Here is a 12,897-nt window from a genome sequence, read left to right on the forward strand (position 1 = left end):
ATCAAATCAAATCAAAGAAGAATTTAAACAATTCATGAAACCAATGAGAATGAAGACACTTCAGTCCAAAACCTATAGCATACAGCAAAGGATAGAGAGAGAAAAAAAAAAGTGAACAAACATAAAATCCTCCAAGAAAAAAAGCCTGAAAAAACCAGTTTCTTCAGAGCCCACCCCATTGAGGGGGGTGGGAGGACTTAACTCAGGAACCATCATTGATTGAAAACCCACGTGGCAGGTCCCTCCCCCAGAAAACCAACCAGGAAAGAAAAAAAAAAAAAGACTACAAGAGAACAACCACCACTACTTCATAGGACAACTTTTATTTTTAATTTGTTCCCACTATTCTGGCTCATTGTTTTTAAATAGATAGTTTTTTAACCTATTTACCATCAGAGTGAGATGTCCAGTACATCAAATTCTATAATTACCTTCTAACCTGAACTTTTTGATATATACCCCTGTTTTTCTTTTCCATTTCTATTTTTTAAATTTCTTTTTTTTAAAATTTCAGTTTAGTCTAGTTTATTCCTTTTTAAATTTTTATTTTCTAATATTCATATAGAGTTAAACTTCAAAGTAATCCCCTTTCCCCAATCAATACTACCCTTATAGGTAAACTAATTTTAATCCCCCTTTATCTTAGGAAAGTTGAGTCCTTTAAAAAAGATATCAAGATACATCCAGGAAGAATCAAAACAACCTTCCTCTCCCACACTGAGAATTTATAACCACTCTCCCATCTTTTTCTTCCATCAGTGTTTCTGTGTTTTTGTGTGTCTCCTGATAGTATATAAATCTTACACTTGGGGTTCTTTTTGATGTGGTTCTTCCTTTATTTGCATATATATATATGTTTTTTTTTCTCTTGTCATATACTTTTATCGGTCTTTTTCTTTGTCTGTTTTTGTTTGTATACTACATCAATCTTACCTTGGGGCCCATTTGGGCTGAACCTTCTCTTTTATCTACCCTTTCTTTCCTGTCTCTCTCTCTCTCTCTGTCTCTTTTTTTTTTCCTTTTCTTTTTTCTCTCATTTGGGTGGGGAATCCTGATTACTCAGAAGTGTTCCAAGGTGCACCTTGATTGCACCACGGTCGATACTCCAGCTACATCCATTCAGTCATCTCTCGTCAAAATGACTAGGAGGAGGAATGCCCAACAGAAGAAAAATACAGAGGATGGACCTTCTGCAACAGAGCTAACGGCTATCAACATAGACAATATGTCGGAAAGAGAATTCAGGCTAACAATTATCCAGGCAATAGCTAGGTTGGAGAAAGGCATGGATGACCAATCGGAATTGATTAGGGCCGAACTGAAAGTGACCAGAGATGATGTTCACAATGTTACGGCAGAGCTGAAAGCTACCAGGGATGAGGTTCACAATACTCTCAATGAGTTCCAATCTAATCTAAATTCTCTCAAAGCTAGGGTAACTGAGACAGAAGATAGAATTAGTGATCTGGAGGACAAACAGATAGAAAAAATCAGGAGGAAGCCTGGAACAAATAGCTTAGAAGCCATGAAAACAGAATCAGGGAAATAAATGATGCCATGAAACGTTCCAACGTCAGAATTATTGGAATCCCGGAAGGGGTGGAGAAAGAGAGAACTCTAGAAGATATAGTGGAACAAGTTCTTGAAAACATTCCCAATCTCGCAAATGGAACCAACTTTTATGTATTAGGGGCTGAACGGTCTCCACACAAGATTATAGATTCCAGAAAAACATCAAGGCACCTGACAGTCAAATTGAGGAATCATAATTGTAGATATAATGTCTTGAAAGCTGCCAGGACAAAGAGGCTCCTTATTTACAGAGGAAAGCCCATTAGAATAACGTCAGACCTGTCCACAGAGACCTGGCAAGCCAGAAAGGGCTGGCAAGATGTATTCAGGGCACTAAATGAGAAGAACATGCAGCCAAGAATACTTTATCCAGCAAGACTGACATTCAAAATGGATGGAGAGATAAAGAGTTTCCAGGACCGGCAAGGCTTAAAAGACCATGCAACCACCAAGCCGACACTGCAGGAACTATTAAGGACAGTTCTATAAAAGAGGAAAAATCCTAAGAATAGCATTGATCAGAAATATAGAGACAATCTACAGAAAGAAAGACTTCAAAGGTAACAAGATGTCAATAAAAACGTATCTATCAATAATCACCCTCAATGTGAATGGCCTAAATGCGCCCATAAAATGGCACAGGATTGCAGATTGGATAAAATGACAGGACCCATCCATATGTTGTCTACAAGAGACCCATTTTGAACCTAAAGATACACCCAGACTGAAAGTGAAGGGATGGAGAAGCATCTTTCACGCCAATGGGCCTCAAAAGAAGGCTGGGGTAGCGATTCTCATATCAGACAAATTAGATTTTACACTTAAGACTCTAGTCAGAGATACAGAAGGACCCTACATCATTCTTAAAGGGACTATCCCCCAAGATGATCTAACAATTGTAAATACCTATGCCCCCAATATGGGAGCAGCCAATTACATAAGAAAACTGTTAATAAGATAAAAAGTCATATTGATATGAATACACTAATCGTTGGAGATCTTAACACGCATCTCTCAGAAATAGATCAGCAAAGCAGAAAATCAATAAAGAAACAAGAGCATTGAATGACACATTGGACCAGATGGACCTCATAGATATATACAGAACATTCCACCCTAAAACAACAGAATACTCATTCTTCTCAAATGCACATGGAACCTTCTCCAGAATAGACCACATACTGGGTCACAAATCAGGACTCAACCGATACCGAAAGACAGATTATTCCCTGCATATTCTCAAATCACAATGCTTTGTAACTGGAGCTCAATCACAAGGAAAAGTTCCAAAGGAACTCAAACACCTGGAAGCTAAAGACCACCTTGCTTACGAATGCTTGGATCAACAAGGAGAACAAAGAAGAACTGAAACAATTCCTGGAAACCAATGAGAATGAAGACCCTTCTGTCCAAAACCTATGGGATACAGCAAAGGCGGTCCTAACGGGGAAATACATAGCCATCCAAGCCTCCCTCAAAATAATTAAAAACTCCAGAACACAGCAGCTGTCTCTACACCTTAAAGAACTGGGGAATCAACAACAAATCAAACCAACTCCACACATAAGAAGGGAAATCATCAAGATTAGAGCTGAGATCAATGAGGTAGAAACCAGAGATACAGTACAATGTATCAATGAAACTAGAAGCTGATTTTTTGAAAGAATCAATAAGATCGATAAACCATTGGCCACACTAACCCAAAAGAAAAGAGAGAAAGCCCAAATTCATAAAATTATGAATGAAAAGGGAGAGATCACAATGAACCCCAAGGAAATAGAAACAATCATCAGAAGTTATTATCAACTGTTATATGCCAATAAGCTAAGCAACCCAGATGAAATGGATGCATTCCTGGAACACTATAAACTCCCAAAATTGAACCAGGAAGAAATTGACAACCAGAATATCTAGTAACGAGATTGAAGAGTGATCAACAACCTCCCAAAAGACAAGAGCCCAGGACCTGACGGATTCCCTGGGGAATTCTACCAAACTTTCAAAGAAGAAATAACACCTATTCTCCTGAAGCTGTTTCAAAAAATTGAAGCAGAAGGAAAGTTTCCAGACTCTTTCTATGAAGCCAGCATTATCCTGATCCCTAAACCAAGCAAAGGCCCTATCAAAAAGGAGAATTTCAGACCAATATCACTGATGAATATGGATGCTAAGATTCTCAACAAGATCCTAGCCAACAGGATCCAACAGCACATTAAAAAGATTATCTACCATGACCAGGTGGGATTCATCCCTGAGCTACAAGGATGGTTCAACATTTGCAAATCAATCATTGTGATAGAACAAATTTATAAGAGAAGAGAGAAGAGCCACATGGTCCTCTCAATTGATGCAGAAAAATCATTTGACAAAATCCCGCATCCATTCCTGATTAAAACACTTCAAAGTATAGGGATAGAGGGAACATTCCTGAACTTCATCAAATCTATCTATGAAAGACCCGCAGCAGTTATCATCTTCAATTGGAAAAAGCTTGCAGCCTTCCCGTTGAGATCAGGAACACGACAAGGATGCCCACTCTCACCACTCTTTTCAATATAGTATTAGAGGTCCTAACAACAGCAATCAGAAAACCAAGAGAAATAAAAGGTATCCCAATTAGCAATGAAGAAGTCAAACTCTCTCTCTTCGTAGATGACATGATTCTTTATATGGAAAACCGAAAAGACTCCACCCCTAAACTACTAGAACTCATACAACAATTCAGAAACGTGGCAGGATACAAAGTCAATGTACAGAAATCAGTGGCTTTCTTATACACGAACAATGAAAATACAGAAAGGGAAATTATAGAATCGATTCCATTTACTATAGCACCAAGAACCATAAGATACCTGGGAATAAGCCTAACCAAAGAGGTAAAGAATCTGTACTCAAGGAACTAGAGAACACTCATGAAGGAAATGGAAGAAGACACAAAAAGATGGAAGACCATTCCAGGCTCTTGGATTGGAAGAATAAACACTGTTAAAAATCTATACTGCCTAGAGCAATCTATACTTTTAGTGTCATTCCGATCAAAGTTCCACCAGTATTTTTCAAAGATCTGGAGCAAATAATCCAAAAATTTGTTTGGAATCAGAAGAGACCCCGAATCTCTAGGGAAATTTTGAAAAACAAAAATAAAACGGGGGTATCACGTTACCTGATTTCAAGCTTTACTACAAAGCTGTGATCACCAAGATAGCATGGTACTGGCATAAAAACAGACACATAGAGCAGTGGAACAGAGTAGAGAGCCCAGATATGGACCCTCAACTCTATGGTCAATTAATCTTTGACAAAACAGGAAAAAATATCCTGTGGAGAAAAGACAGTGTCTTCAATAAATGGTGCTGGGAAAACTGGACAGCTATATGTAGAAGAATTAACTGGACCATTCTCTTACACCGTACACAAAGATAAACTCAAAATGGATAAAAGACCTCAACGTGAGACAGGAATCCATCAGAATCCTAGAGGAGAACATAGGCAGTAATCTCTTCGATATCAACCACAGCAACTTCTTTCAAGATACGTCTCCAAAGGCAAAGGAAACAAAAGCGAAAATGAACTTTTGGGACTTCATCAAGATCAAAAGCTTCTGCACAGCAAAAGAAACAGTCAACAAAACAAAGAGGCAACCCATGGAATGGGAGAAGATATTTGAAAATGACAGTATCAACAAAAGATTGATATCTAGGATCTATAAAGAACTCCTCAAACTCAACCTACACAAAACAGATAATCATATTAAAAAATGGGCGGAAAATATGAGCAGACACTTCTCCAATGAAGACATACACATGGCTATCAGTCACGTGAGAAAATGTTCATCATCACTAGCCTTCGTGTAGATTTAGATTAAAACCACATTGGGATATCACCTTACACCAGTTAGAATGGCCAAAATTAGCAAGACAGGAAACAACATGTGTTGGAGAGGATGTGGAGAAAGGGGAACCCTCTCCCACTGTTGGTGGGACTGCAAGTTGGTGCAGCCACTTTGGAGAATAGTGTGGAAATTCCTTAAGAAATTAAAAATAGAGCTTGCCTATGACCCTGCCATTGCAGTACAGGGTATTTACCCCATAGATACAGATGTAGTGAAAAGAAGGGCCATCTGTACCCCAATGTTTATAGCAGCAATGGCTATGGTCGCCAAACTGTGGACGATGTCCTTCAATGGACGAATGGATAAGGACGATATGGTCCATAGATACTCTGGTGTATTATGCCTCCATCAGAAAGGATGAATACCCAACTTTTGTAGCAACATGGACGGGACTGGAAGAGATTATGCTGAGTGAAATAAGTCAAGCAGAGAGAGTCAATTATCATATGGTTTCACTTATTTGTGGAGCATATCAAATAGCATGGAGGACAAGGGGAGTTTGAGAGGTGAAGGGAGTTGAAGGAAATTGGAAGGGGAGATGAATCAAGAGAGACTATGGACTCAAAAACTATCTGAGTGGTTTGATGGGGTGGGGGGTGGGAGGTTGGGGGAACCAGGTGGTGGGTATTATGGAGGCCACAGATTGCATGGAGCACTGGGTGTGGTGCTAAAACAATGAATACTGTCACGCTGAAAAGAAATTTAAAAATTTTTTTAAAAATCTTAAAATAAAAAAAAAATTAAAAAGAATGAGAATAGTGGGAATTAATTTAAAAAAGAATGAAAGTTGGGTGCACCTGGATAGGCTCAGTGCGCTAAAGCCTCTGCCTTCGGTTTGGGCCATGATTCCGGTGTCCCAAGATGGAGCCCCACATCGGGCTGTTTGCTCAGCAGGGAGTGTGCTTCCTCTTCTCTCTCTCTGCCTACCTCTCTGTCTACTTGTGATCTCTATCTGTCAAATAAATAAACAAAATCTTTAAAAAAACATAAAAGCTCTATCTATGAAGTATACACATTTTACGGCAATACCAGGAGCTTAATATCTCCTTTTCCCCTGATATTGGGGTTTTGCAGTTTTATGGGGATCCTGTGGTGGTTGACCTCTTGTGTTTTTTTTTTGTTGTTGTTGTTGTTGTTGGGGGGGGTGCTGTTTTTCTGGGGTCGGTCCCTGCCACGTGGATTTCAGACAATCTTGAGAGAGTTGAGTCCTTCTGTCCCCTATCAAGGGGCTGGACTCTAAGGAAACTGGTTTTTCAGGCTTTTGTTCTCTGGAGGTTTTTTTTCTCTTTTTCTTTTTTTTTTTTTCCCCCTTGGCGGCTTTTGGCCATTCTTCAGAGGTTTAGAGGAAAGCAAACTGCACCCAGAACTCTGTCTGAGAAAGAAGCTTCTGTCTATTCCCCTCTGGGTGCTCCATAGCACATAAACTACCCCTCTGCCACCTCTCAATGGCAAAGAACGTCCTCAGCCACAGTCTCAGGGATCGCAGGAGCTCCCTCGTTTACCCTGGTGCTACTAAAAGCAGGAGCAGTATTAGTCCAGAGAGTTGGCTTCCAGTGGCTGCCTTTGCTGAGGCTGTCTGGGCAGGTCCAAACCACTGGAGAGATCCCAAGTAGAGATAGCTCACTGAGATTTTCCTGTCAGCCTGGGCTGCAAGTGTTCAGACTCTCACCTGTTGTAGAGAGCACCAGCTAGAGCCTGCATGGACCCCTCTCAGGGGAGTGAGCAGAGAGCCACTCAGACCCAGGTCTCACAGCGAGCATGCCAAGTACAAAAGGCTGTGGTTCTAGAGAGCACCAGCTGGCCAGAATCTCTCATGCGCACTGCCATCCAGCTGCTCTCACTTGCACTGGCAGCTCAGGGACCATGGCCTGGATGCTTTGCTGCACTCTCCCTGGCAGTTTTCCGGTGGTGGCTACCCTGTGTCAGTGGGCTTAAGCCCCTAACTGCCCGATTCCACCAATTTCCACGTAAGATCTTTTGCTCTTTTTGAGTGTTTTTAACAAGACTCCAAGTTAATGCTGGTTCCCAATCACAGGGCTCTGTTGTACTGCAGTATTACTTCCCAATGGGTCGCTTCTGGTGGCTCCCTCCCCCTTTTGTTTATTTTCCAGTATTAGTCCAACATTCCAACTCAGCTTTACCTGTCCACTGGTGTCTTCTGCCCCCATTGAGATCCAGAAGTGTATAATCCTACATCTCAGGCTGATTTAATGTGTGTTCAGTGTTCTGGTAGATAATCAGCTCACTTTAGGGGACCAGTTGAAACATGCCTTCTACTTTCCCTCCATCTTGCCCCCCCCAGAAGTCTATAACACATTCAATCTTTATGATTGAAGACATCATATACAAACTTAGAAAACAATGTATATACAAAACAGTTTATAAACAATGTTATATATAACACTTCAAAAACAAATTATAGATACATTATTAGTTTCTAAAATGTACAAAACACTAAAACATAATAAAAAACACAAATAACTTGGGGCACCTGGGTGGCCCAGTAGGTTAAGTCTCTGCCTTCGGCTCAGGTCATGACCCCAGTGTCTTAGGATAGAGCCCTGCATCAGGCTCTCTGCCCCCTGGGGAACCTGCTTCCCCCTCTCTCTTTGCCTGTCTCTCTGCCTACTTGTGATCTCTCTCTATCAAATAAATAAATAAAATATTTTTAAAAAACCACAAATAACTCAATAGAAAAATGGTCAGAGAGTTCTTAGCAGCAAAAATATGAATATCCAATAATAAATTAAGTTTATTTCATTACTACCATGGATATATATAATTCAATATGTGTACCACTTTTAAACAATCATACTTCCAATAATCAAAAGTCTTTATAATGTTCAGTTTTAAGAATGTGGTGAAATGTATACTGTCTATAAGAGTATATGTGTATGCTCTTTAATACATATTTTATCTATGAAAACTATGAAAATACTCCTGCATGTGAATAAACACACATCATTGTTTGGAATAAAGAAAAGTTGTATGTATTCTAAGTGCTTTTTAAGAAAGGAATGACTAAAGGGCGCCTGGGTGGCTCAGTGGGTTAAGCCGCTGCCTTCGGCTCAGGTCATGATCTCGGGGTCCTGGGATCGAGTCCCACATCGGGCTCTCTGCTCAGCAGGGAGCCTGCTTCCCTCTCTCTCTCTCTCTCTCTCTCTCTGCCTGCCTCTCCATCTACTTGTGATTTCTCTCTGTCAAATAAATAAATAAAATCTTTAAAAAAAAAAAAAAAAAAAAAGAAAGGAATGACTAAATAAATTATTCTGTTATGCAATGTAATATCATGAGGCAATTGAAATATTGAGGAAGTTATATTTTCATATAGAAAATCATTGTGATACTAAGTGGATTAAAACAATTAGAAGATTAGCATGTATGGTATGATTTAACTTATATTCAAAACCTCTTATCTAAAACTTTATATTTCTGTAAATACTGTTGCTGTGTATATTTAAATGCATAAGGAGAAGTCTAGGAAGAACTTATACTTATGTTGCCTTCTGGATATAGAAGGATTGAAGAAAGGGAGAAGATTTTTGGCAAGAGTTTTGTGTATGGTGTTTAGATTTTATACAGTTCCATTATATTCATGTATCATTTGTGTAAATAAATATGGGACAAGTGGGACAGTTAAGCATCTGCCTTCAGCTCAGGGCATGATCCCACGGTCCTGGGATCGGGTCCACATTGGGCTTCTTCCTCAGGTGGGAGACTACTTCTCCCTCTGCCACTCCTCCTGATTGTGTTCTTTCTCTCTCTCTGACAAATAAATGAATGAAATCTTAAAAAATAAATACAGATTTTCTAAGAAACATAAGAATGTGTTGAAGGTTAACAGGGTCAACTCGGGTCTGGTTCATCAGTTAAGGAAGCTTAGAAAAATGAGAAACATAGAGAAATACATTCCAACACTTTTCTTAAGGGAAAACTTCTAGGGTGATGGAAAGATCTGGTCTGTGTGACAGATGAATCTTCACTGTGCAGTCAGACTCATCAGATACAAAGCACTATGCCAGTTATCAGCAGCCTATGACCTACATTTTATGTTTATGAAGAAATGCTCAAATCATCTTGTTTTTCTTGTAACCCACCTCAAAGGGAAAGTGTTTTATCTTCTCAACAGTCATATATGACCTGTATGATAGTTGCATTTCTTACTATAAATTAATAGATTCTCCTTCTGTGTTTATATCTTTCAGTCTTATGGTATAATCAGCATAATTTCACCTCCTGAATTTGGATGAATTCTGGGATATAATCAAGATCAGGCTGTAGACGTCTAAGATTGAAGACCATGGCCTGGATTATGGTGACTCACGATGGCAAATAAGCCCTGTAAGATGGTCCTGCAGCAGGCAATCAATGCTATCTTTTGTGATACCTAGTCCTTGCTGTGTAACTTTGAATTCCTATAAATCCATTAAGGTACCAATAAATTTTGTTTCTCGTTGTTCTGTTAGTTCTGTATGACTACTATCTAGTAAATTGTAAGTTTTTAGTAAATGTTTTATAATAATTACAAATACAAAATATTACTAAACTTGTTGTCAAAATATAACTTTTTCCCCCTACAGATGACCATCTACTCATTTCTTGTAGGGTAAAAACACCAGGGAAATGTGTAAGGGATATGAAGTTTAAAATAATTAATTTTCCAGGATATTCTCCTCACTTTACTGTCAATATTTCTATTCTATCTATCTATTCTATGGTATTTCTTATTCTTCTACATGTTAAGTGTTTTCCTTGTTAAAATGGTTGATGTGCTTGCTTTTTGTAATATTCTACTTTACTTCTGAAATGCTCTATATTAAAAAAAAATAGGGCATCTCAGTTGGAAGCATTTATGAAAGCTACAACTTCCAGAGAAGATGGTGGAGTAGGAGGATCCTAGACTTATCTCATTCCACGGATACACCTAGAAAAAAAATCCATGTCAGTATATGTAATGCAGAAAATGACCCAAACACTGGAAGAACATATTCTCCACAGCTCAATGTAATGAAGAGGTCATATTGAAAATGGAAGTAAGGGTGGAGATGTAGTTGGGAAACAGATGGCCCACGGAACTCTCTGATGGAGGGAGGATTCAAGCATTGAGAGGGGAGAGGAGGGGATCCCACACAAGGCATGAAGATCCCTCACTATGAAGACAAATCCCCATAACATTTGGCTTTGAAAACCAGAGTGACATAACTTCAGAAGTTCTTACTGTCAGTGGGACAGAACTCCTGGAACTGTAAAAATCAGCCAACTTAGTTCTTGTAGAGTTGGGAGGCAACAGAAAATTGAGTTGCTGCCCTCAATGGGGAAAAACAACAGTTTTGCTGAGATACAGCGGGGAAGCAGCAGTTTGAAAAATACCTGTGGTATATGAAGAGATTTGTTTACTAATCTCAGAGTGTGTGCTGGAAGGGCAGGGATCTTCAGGAGTCTTCTAAGAACAAAAGAGCTGGTGGGCACCATTTCCATTCCTGACACTTCAGCCTAGATACACAGAAACCCAAGTGAGCCAGGGCAGAGCAGGCACTCTCCACCTAACTTGCTAAGAGAATACCATGCCCCCATGCTCTTTTGTGAATCTGTCCCCTCCAGCCCAGCACCAGAATGTATTTGCCAGGGTGGCTGCAAGTTCTCACCTACAGTGGACCTGAATGGACCTTGATGGCACCATGGGCCCTGCCCAATATTCCCTTGAAGACCCAATCTATCCAACAAGCTGCTGGCAACAGTCCATCAAATTGGCACCACAAGAATGGCAGTGTGCAAGGAGCCCCAACAGCGCAAGAACCATCCCAAAGTGGCTCCTGACCCAAGAACTGGGGAAGAAACCCACACATAATAGTTTGACTGCATCCCCAACAGCTGGGATAGGGCAACCATATGTACTGACTACAGGCCTTACCCAGCAATGAAAGCTTCTCAAAAGACAACGCAAGGAGAGCATCTGTAGTTGGGTGCCACTACATCTCTGGCAAACACCACATCTAACAAGACCGAAGTTGCCTTAAACTGGTCCACTAACAACATAGGGAAAAACTCTGCCCATGACAGGCCAAGAGAGGCATGGCAGATGGCTGGATTGAAGGCAAATGAGGCTTAGCCACAATAGTAGGGTACACACAATGCACAAAGGAGACACCCCTGAAGTGCCAGGTTCTCATGAACAGATGACATTGCACTGCAGAGCACTATAGGACCTCTTATTCATAAGGCCATTACTATCAAGACAGGAAACTTAGCTGAAATTCTGCCATATAAAAACAGAGGGAGACAAAATGAGGAGATAGAGGAATATGTCCCAAATGGAAGAACAAGATAAAAATCAAAGCAGGAGAGCTTAAAAGAAAACCCTGAAATAAGTTATATGCCTGATAGAGAATTTAAGGTAATGGTCACAAAGATATTCACTGGGTTTGAGAAAGGAATATAAGACTTCAGTAACACCCTCAACAAAGAGATAGAAAACATAAAAAAGAACCACTGGAAATTAAGAACTCAATAACTGAAATTTAAAATACACTAGAAGGAATAAATAGTAGACAAGAGGAAGCAGAAGAGCAGGTCAGTGACTTGGAGGACAGAGGAATGGAAAGCAATCAATCAGGGGACTCAGTTACATAATAAAGGCTAACATTGGCATTATAGCAATCCCAGAGGAAGAGATAGAAAAGGGAGCATAAAATCTATTTGAAGAAAACTGACATCCAGATCCAGGAAGAACAGAGACAACCCACCCCCCAACAAAATTGCCCAAGGATGTCAATGCCAAGAGAGATCATTTTTAAACTGGCAAAAAGTAGTGATAAAGACAGAATTGTAAAGGGAGCAAAAGAAAACAGTTAAGTACAAGAGAAACCCCATAGGGTACCAGTGGATTTTTCAGGAGAAACTTTGCAGGCCAGGAGAAAGTGGCATGATATAGTAAAAGTGCTGAAAGAAAAAACAAAAACAAAAATGGCAAACAGAATACTCTATCCAGCAAGGCTATCATTCAGAACAGAAGGAGAGATAAAGAAAAAAATTTCCTAGACAAAGTAAAAGGAATTTCTCACCACTAAACCAGCCTTAAAAAAATTTTTAAAGAGGACTTTGAAGGGAAAGGAAAATTGATATGTAGAAATTAAAAAAAATAAGCACATCAATAAAATTAAGAATATCTATAAATAATCTGTTAATGCATTCATGGTGTAAAGATGTTAAAATGAAAACATGCATAAAATGTAGGGGACAGTGTTAAATATTTAGTACCTTCAGAATAGTCCAAACTTAAGTGGCCATCAATTTAATATAGATTACTATATGCATGGAATGCGATATATAAAACTAATGGTAACCACAAATCAAAAACTTGTCAAAAAATAAAAGGAATGGAAGTCAAGCATGTCAGTACAAAAACCATAAAACCACATGAAAGGAGAAGGAAA

At 39.4% G+C, this 12,897-nt stretch overlaps 1 protein-coding gene across 1 annotated transcript in view; it reads left to right on the plus strand.

Annotated features, from left to right (window-relative positions):
• The window catches only part of NBDY (negative regulator of P-body association), a 277,737-nt gene extending 266,180 nt beyond the window's left edge, over positions 1-11,557 (plus strand). The window contains exon 3 of the mRNA XM_032329893.1: positions 9,670-11,557. The gene's annotated coding sequence lies outside the window, so the exon portion shown is untranslated. The remainder of the gene's footprint in view (positions 1-9,669) is intronic.
• Positions 11,558-12,897: the final 1,340 nt, after the last annotated feature.

This window comes from Mustela erminea, chromosome X (assembly GCF_009829155.1).
Source record: "Mustela erminea isolate mMusErm1 chromosome X, mMusErm1.Pri, whole genome shotgun sequence".
In the NCBI taxonomy this organism is placed as follows: Eukaryota; Metazoa; Chordata; class Mammalia; order Carnivora; family Mustelidae; genus Mustela; species Mustela erminea.